At 44.8% G+C, this 8,571-nt stretch overlaps 1 long non-coding RNA gene across 1 annotated transcript in view; it reads right to left on the reverse strand.

Moving 5' to 3' along the window:
- The window catches only part of LOC135828475 (uncharacterized), a 15,681-nt gene extending 7,655 nt beyond the window's left edge, over positions 1-8,026 (reverse strand). Inside the window, exons 1-2 of the long non-coding RNA XR_010555679.1 lie at positions 7,956-8,026; positions 4,639-4,710 (exon numbers count right to left, since the gene is read on the reverse strand). This is a non-coding gene — a long non-coding RNA (uncharacterized LOC135828475). The remainder of the gene's footprint in view (positions 1-4,638; positions 4,711-7,955) is intronic.
- Positions 8,027-8,571: the final 545 nt, after the last annotated feature.

Here is an 8,571-nt window from a genome sequence, read left to right on the forward strand (position 1 = left end):
GGGAATAATCTTTATTAAACGATCTCCCAGAGGCGATGGCCTGTCGAGGGGATCTCCTGATGCAAATCATGCAATAGAAATAAACAGTGAGGAAAACTACACGTGTTATAGTATATGCTAAATAATGAGCAATAAACACAGGGCTGGGTTGTTCAAAATAAAACAATTAATTTAAATGTCCAGGGATATACCACTACAGTCAAATTTAAAACTTTTCACGCGCAAGCAATATTGCTGCTGAAATTTAGAAAGATGAAGAAGAAGAAGAAGAAGAAGAAGAATGAGCACACTCTCTCGCCCTAACAAGGAAGTCCCAGGTCGCAGCACGGATGAAAATCAGGCTGCATCAGCTTGCTCATCAGAATCTGAGGAACTCCCATTACCTGACTTCAACCAATCACCGCCCAGACCGTTCAACCTACAACAAGATTCGCAAACACAGCTCCAGCTGCCAGCTAAGGCAATTGGTGACCTCGCACAGTCAATGTCACAAGGCCGCCTCACCAAGTCCGGCAGCGACTCTGACATGGACTCAGACGGTTGTCAAGTACATAGCTCCAAACGCCCTCGAAGCCCTCGAAGCAGTGTCACACCTGAAAGACCTCGCGGGGCCACTGCCAATGCACCCAGAAACAAGAAGAAGTTGAAAAGGCGAACCCAGACAGTCCTAGGTGAGTGCAAGATATCCACACATACAGAACGGAACGTAATATCCTCGCACTTACACCATTTTCGCCTTCTTGCATAATATTATACTTTTGTCCTATGCCTTCTTTCGGCTCCAGCATGTTGTATGTCTTTACCTAATTTTCCTAGGAATGAGTTTTTTTAACATTTAATGCTAGGAGCTTGGGCCGAAAAATGGACGAGCTCATACCCACTATCCCACGCATCACGCCCACACTAATATTATTGCTGTCTGCGGAACATGGGCAAACCCCATGGAGCCAGACTCATTCTATGACATTCCAGATTACACACTCTACAGACAGGACAGAACAGAAACGATGGGTGGAGGTGTTGCTTTATACATACATGCCCCTACCTGCCACAAACGCCTAACAACAGTCGTCATGCCAAGCTTCCAGTCACTGTGGATAGAGCTTACACTCTCAGATCGTACAGTCACCGTGGGATGCACGTATAGACCACCAAACTCTGAACCGAATTTGCTCTGCCGCGAACTTGAATTGTGTCTCGGGAAATGTAACACCACAGCGCCATTCATCCTCTTCGGCGACCTAAATTCCAAGAACAGCTCTTGGTTGGATTCTGATGTCACAGACAGACCTGGTGACGCACTTAGCTATCTTATTGATGCATATGGTTTCCATCAGCATGTAAACTTTGCCACCCACATCTGCCGAGGCTATCTAAATTCGTGCCTCGATCTAGTCATCTCCAATCTCCCTCTGGAGGAGGTCACACTCACTTCCAGAGCACCGTTTGGGTGTTCAGATCGCCTAGCAATCCAGAGAACTATCTCTTTGCAGCCACCAGCAGATGAGCGTGGCAGACGTAACCTACCACCTTGGACCTGGAACTGGAATTCAGAGAACGTTGGCGCCCTGAGAGAAGCGCTAGCGTATACTCAACTGCTGCCACCCGACATTGACTTGCCGTCATATTCGCTGACCGAACTGTGGTCGCTCTGGCGTGACACTCTACTTCGCACTGCACACCAGTTCTGCACTCAACTCCGGTTGACGAGATCATCTGCAGTGTCTCCAAAACGCCCATGGATGACGCCTGATCTGGTAAATAATATCCGTACAAAGCACAGGTTATACAGGAAATACCTCCACACGGACGGCTGAAGACTGGGACCAGTTCACAACTTGGCGAAACAAGACAACAACTCTTCTCCGCAGTGCCAAGTCCAAATTCGTTCATAAACCAGCCAATGCCGACAACCACTGTGACCAAACCCATACAAACCGCCCAAACCTCTACAAACTTATGAAGACCCTTCGAATTTCACCAAGAAAGGAAATGCCAGCTTTGAACCATGATGGCAGGAAGCTCACATCAAACTTAGATCAGGCAGAAGCATTCAACAGCTTCTTCATTTCAGAAAGCAAGAAGTCCGTCTCAGTTGACAACGAGCCAGTCCCCGACATCCTTCTACCAACATCCGGCGAGAGAGAGCTTGCCCAAAGCACAACCACACCCGCCGAGGTAGAACAGCTCCTAGGAGCCCTTAATCCTTGCAAAGCCCCTGGGTTTGACGACATCCCAACAAGACTCCTCAGGAACTTCTATCTTCACTTATTTTGAAGGCAGTTTTGGGAACTTTTATCTTCACTTATGACTTTGACAGCCATTTATTATCTATTTGACCCATATTGCATGTCTCTCGGGCTAAAAAGAGGCAATTTACATGTACGTTGCTATGGTAACCATGGAAATTTTAGTAAATAGGCCATAACTCTTGAACGGACAACTTTGGCACATTCTGGTTTTCAGGTGTCATTTGCTGGTTGTTATGCCATTCCAAATCCATCAAAAAATCCTTCCTGGACAGGGTGTCACACTAACTTCTTATTCCTTGGACTTTTGCTGACTTGGCTCCTCGACTATGCTGGAAGATACCAATGACAAGGAAGACGAGTGGTTCCCGGAGTGTGAAAACGAAAAGCAAAGAGAAGTTTCTAAGGTGGCTCATGCCGAAATACTTTTTCCGAAAATTCACCAGTTTGACACCTTTTTTTTGCAATGCTATGAGTGTCCAGAATGAGAAAATCAATACAGTCGTCACTCTCTAATCCGGCACCTTTTGCTACGGCGTTTTCCGCTGGATTAACGAGGGTGCTGGATTAAGAAATCCTGCCCTCTGACCCGGCCCTACCCAATTGCATGCATGTATCATACGTCAAAACGCAGAGTTTTTCCGTGTCGACCCAAGTATTTGGTGCACGGCTTTATATTCTCAACTTTTCTCGAGGAATATACACAGTAATAAAGTGATAAAGTAAAACAGAGAACATGTTCACATGTACTCTTCCACACACACGCACACGCACACACACACACACACACACACACACACACACACACACACACACACACACACACACCTGAAAATTGGCAGGACACTACTCCTTGCTAGAATAAGAAAGTATGGTTGACTGCTTAGCCGTTGTCTCCCGGACAACATTGACCCTCTTGAGAAGGCCACGCAAGCAGTCGACATCATGCAGGTCGAACTTTGTAGTTAGTTGTAGAACGTCAGTACCGTCGGTCAGTGTCGTGCAATGTTATCGCATAAGCTGATTGTTTAGTAACTGGTGATGTTAGTGGACATTATAGTGTAACTTGTAGTTCCTTGGTCCTTCTCTTTGTATAAATTGAGTTAGGGTTCGGAAAAGTCCTAACAACCAACCGAACTGAACTTTCCCGCGCGAGGTCGAGTACAGTTGTCAACTGAACTGTACTCTGAAGTTGCCCCGCGCACGCGCGGCACTGACCAGACCGGCCTAGCCTGGCCTGGCAAGGAGTGCACCTGTACGGTACGCGATTTACGACTGCCGGATTATGAAATCAAACTACGTGCAGTTTGAGCGATTCGTTTCAAAAAGTCACTGCCGGAGGCGGAATTCAAGTGCCGGATTAAGATGCAGGAATTGAACGAAAAAAATCGGTTTCGTCAGAAAGTGCGCCGGTTGGCAAGGGTTCCGGATAAACAAGTGCCGGATTAGAGAGGGACGACTGTACAGGTATTAGGGTACGTAATGGGGCACTTTGGAGGGGTTATGGCCCTTCGAAGTAGCCCGAACAAGGCGTTCTCTAAGAAAGAGACAGGTTTGGATTGAGGACAATAAAATGCTTCCAACTTCCATCTGTTGCTTCATGTAATCATGTTAGTAATTCCCATAGTATCAGAGCATGTCACAGAAGCTTTATATGCCAAAAGATACACTGGTTGAAAGTACAGGCTTCTGCGTTAGGAGATTAAACTGGTATTCTGAACCTCGATACGATACGGTGCCCAGAATGCTTTGAAATTTAAATTTTGCAAAGTTGGCCCGAAAATGATTGAAATTTTCTTGCTAGTTGCATCGCACTACATCAGTATCATGCAGTTATGTCAAAATGATGTTAGCTCATTGGACTCGTTTACCCACTGTTTACAGAAATATGCGAAGAAATGATCTTCTCTCGTAATTGATTCCAGTGGATTTGCCTAAACAATGTGTGATACTAGTGGTCCTGAATTCCAAAGAAAGAATTGAAATGTACTTATATCATAGTTCAATACATGTGCAAGCCTGCCAAATTGAAACAAATCAAAAGCGATTTCCTGTTTGTAAAAGTAGGTTTTTCTCTTATTTCTTGACATAATAACGTGGCTTGCACACTAGCGAAATTTTGGGAGTAACAGCTTGCCCTCATGATGCTTGAAACTTTGAACAAAAATCGGACAGAAAGTGGTTTTGACCGCCGATATTTTTCGCGATAACGGCCCGAGCTACCTTAAAATCAAGCTCCTCGGCTCCTCGAGGAGCAATATAATTATACTGATTTAAAATCAGTTTGGGTATTTGTAAAGATCCTAGTGATTATCAAGAATCCAGCCCCTGAATATGTTTGCTTGCCTTTGTGTGCTTCCGCACACTGGTTCTGCTCCACAGTGCTTACCATCATATCGACAAGAGATATCATCAGCCATTGTTTTAGACTCCATTTGATCATTTTGTCGAGGAAGGCAGGCTAAAAATATGGGCAAACAATAGAAGTAGGTCATTGATCCAATCGTTTTTTTAGGAGAAAAGAAATAATACTATGTTACGAGTTATGACTAACAGTTCATCAAGACTATATATATTAATTATTTGTATTTTGTATTATTTATATTTTTAAGGATTTTCCAAAGGCTTTGCGCCTGTCGAGGGATCTCCTGCAAGAAGAATGAAATGAGAACTTTATGTAGAGGGAGCAGTTAATCAAGGATAGCCTAAGGAAATAGATCTAGGCATACAACAACTGGTAAGTAAGGAGTTGGGATACCGTCAGTGGAATGAATGTATCGGCTAAAATGCTGATAGGGAGAATACTGGAATTCAGGAGGCTGGTTATAGAGGTAAAAGAAGGCGGTAGGCAATTCCATAGCATTGCGGCTTTGTTGGAAAAGAGGGAAGAAAAACGAACATCGTGATAATTGATGTTAAGTTTGTTGCGCGCATAGTGAGATGGTCTAAGACCATGATTGAGAAACAGAGGGTACCAGGTTCAAGTCCTGCTTGGAAGCAGAAGGATTTTTCCCAGCCAAGCTGCGACCCACAGTTTAAAATTGGGAACTCGTGGCCTGGCACGAGGAAAACATGGATGCAGTGAATGGGATTTTCGGTCTTTGACCACATGCTGGTGTGCTGATCTACTCACCTCCCACCGCTTTAGGAGCTGCATCTGCGCCTTGTTCCTTGAAGGGTGGTGGCGTTCCTACGGATGCGGAAAACTTGGCCTCTATATAGAGAAACCGAGTCTGACGCGAACCATGAATTTTGTTTTGTTTTTTGTTTGTTTGATCTTCTTGGACTTGAAGACAGTGAAAGGTGAAAATGTTGAAGATGTCCGGGAGATATATGTATAAGGTTAAATAGAGTAACAAGAGCTGATATTTGTCTGCGAAAGTGCAACGACTCTAAGTCACAAAGGGCGTTTAACTGGCATTTCTTTTCGCATCAATCTACATTGACTTTTTTACGTAGCAAATACTTCCTAGCTACTTTGGCTTGTAAAATATTTAAACGCTCCAGCTCAGCTTTGGTGATGGCACAGGTCCAGGCCGAGGTGGCGTGTTCCAGGGCGGGTCGGACAAAACCTTTATATAGAAGTAGAAAGGCTGTGGAGGCAAGATGCCGTCCCATGAAGCATAGCAGATTAACACGACGTTGGGAGGTTTTCAGGATGGTCTGAAGGTGGATGGTGTTGGACTGGTCGGGTGTTAAATACACTCCAAGATGCTTCGCATCTTCAACAATGGTGATAGGTTGGGAAGAGAGCCGGATAGGGTGGTCGTTACTGTAGTTACGGATCTGAGTCGTTTTGGCTGGTGAGAACTCTCCACCAACGTTGCTGGCCTATAGCTGGTAGGCATAAATGTCGCTCCCTACACCAGATTGAGTCCACTGCAGGGAATTCTTGTTATCATGTACATACAGGAGGGTGACATCGTCAGCAAAGAAGCATGGGGTGCAGTAGGTGATTAATGAGGGCAGGAAATTAACAAATAATAAGAAGATGATTGGCGCAAGATGCGATCCCTGCGGAACTCCACGGGTGAGGACTTTGGCTTAGGAATATTGTCCTTCCAACCTTACAGACAGCTTCCGCTAAGATAAGAAGCTTTGGAGCCAGGCGACTTCTGGCCTATCAGCAATTCCTTTAATGCATTTTGCAATGCTTGAAGATCCACACGATCAAAAGGTTTCTTTAAAAAGTCGAGGAAAAACACAGTCTAACTTCAGCTTCTTGTCATATAGTCTATTCTGCCTTGATTTCAGCTTCTGTAGACGGGCATTGTTTCAGGGTTTTTTGTTCCTGTGCCCGGTAGTAATGAGCCGCCATATCATGCACTTGTCGAACAGAGCCATAACATGGTTGTGCAAAACAGTCCAAACGTAGTCGATATGCACATCACCCTGGATTCTTTCAAGTGGAGGATATCTCAGAAGAAGTGTGGTGAACAAGGAGTGGTTAATGCACCGCATAGCCCGGATCCACTTGCTTTCCTTACTACTGGTGACTAGCTCACGTGATGTGAGTGCAGAGAGATGGAGGTGATGACCAGACAGTGATCAGCAACAGGTGAGAGAATCTTAGATGTGGATGGGAGGTCTCGCAGATTGGTTACAGTCAGGTCAAGGAGTGAATTCGAGGTTGGTGTGGGCCTTGTACCATGTTCAGTATTTTCTAAACAGAGGTCGTAGGTGGTAAAGAGTGTGAGAAGGGCTCGGCGTCCGGCTGTGTCGTTAGGGTTTGAAGGTTTCCAGTGGGAATGACGTGCATTGATATCTCCAGCTAAAATACAGTTTCTATCATGAGCAGGCGTTCTAAGCATTGGGTGAACATGAGGACTGGATGCCTAGGAGGACGATATATTCCAACTATACATTGCGAGGGAATGGGCATGAAGTTTCAGCACGAGCATTTTACAATCATGTTCCTCCAGGGAGCGAATGCGCTCACATAGCGTTTTCTCACTCCATCCACCACAATTTCGCCCAACTCATATTCTAATGCTTGCAACCCCAAATCGTGCCAATACAGACTTTAGCTTTCGGTACACTCGCACTTGCCATTTGCCAACTGCAAGAACCGACCACTGCCTGGGTTCCCCTCTGTACAAATCTCTCCACTATTTCCATGGCCTCTCATCAACGTTACGCGATATTCAATCAACAGCTTTGTTTAAGCAAAATATATCAACCATGCTACTCAAATCAATCTGCTTGTGCACGAGCAACGCTCACCTGTACATCTAGTTTGATCACTGCTAGCCATGAAGCTTCCGCATCATACTAATCTTACTATAATTATTATCTCTTATTGGCCACAGGCCATCGTGAGAATAAAGATTTGAAACAACAACAACAACAACAACAACAACAACAACAACAACAACAACAACAACAACAACAACAACAACAACAACAACAACAACAACAACAGGAAGCAAAGGAAGCCCGGATCCTGCATATCGACTTTGTACTCTCTTTTCTTTTGTTCGGTGTGCGTGGACGCGATGATTCGGGTGATGGTGTTTCCTGATGTTGAGGTTTCTGCTCCGCCAGTTGCCGTTCTCCAACTCTGTCACAATCCAATGCCTCAAATGCAATGCATTTATCCTATTTACGGCTCGTAAAGGGTTTTATAACCACGTTATCAGCTCTTCTATGAGCTTGTATGTGTAAAGAAAGAAGTCTCTCTTCTAAACAGAATGAAGGTAGACTTACGTATCTCGCACACTACATGAAAAAGTTGGGACAGGTCTACTGGGACAGCATTTGTAGTCAACGCCTTGTTATTCTTGAGAGGTAATCCTCTCCACGCCACTCTGTTACGGTCTGTCAAGCCCATTGAGCACCCATAGTGGAACGACGCTTCAGAGAGAATTGTGCCATTGTGACTGCTACACAGTGCTTTTGCTGAAGTGTAATCGAATAGCCTCTCAGTTATTCTTGTGATAATTGTTGGTGTCCTGCAAATTCTTATGCCGGTCAGCCCTTCAGTCATAAAAAAGAGATCAGGTACAAACACAGACCATGAGAACAAAAACCATGTGTGCAAGGATCCTGCAAAAACCACCTGGGTGTGCGTCTGTGTGTGTGTGTAGGGTGGGGCATGGCTGATCACAAGTGCGATCATACATGTATGTGAATTCAGTGGATTGAGGGAGGGGGGCTTCGGGGTTAGTCAATTCACATCTAAACTAACACAGTTAATAATGGAATGTCATCAGGTACAATGAAAATCAACATACTTTTGTAAATCGACCTTCTTTCCAGCGTGTCTTTTCACTGAGAACGAAGCAAAGGTGGCCGAATGAAGTCTAGAGGAAGAGAGTCATCC

Source organism: Sycon ciliatum, chromosome 12, assembly GCF_964019385.1.
Source record: "Sycon ciliatum chromosome 12, ocSycCili1.1, whole genome shotgun sequence".
Classification (NCBI taxonomy): Eukaryota; Metazoa; Porifera; class Calcarea; order Leucosolenida; family Sycettidae; genus Sycon; species Sycon ciliatum.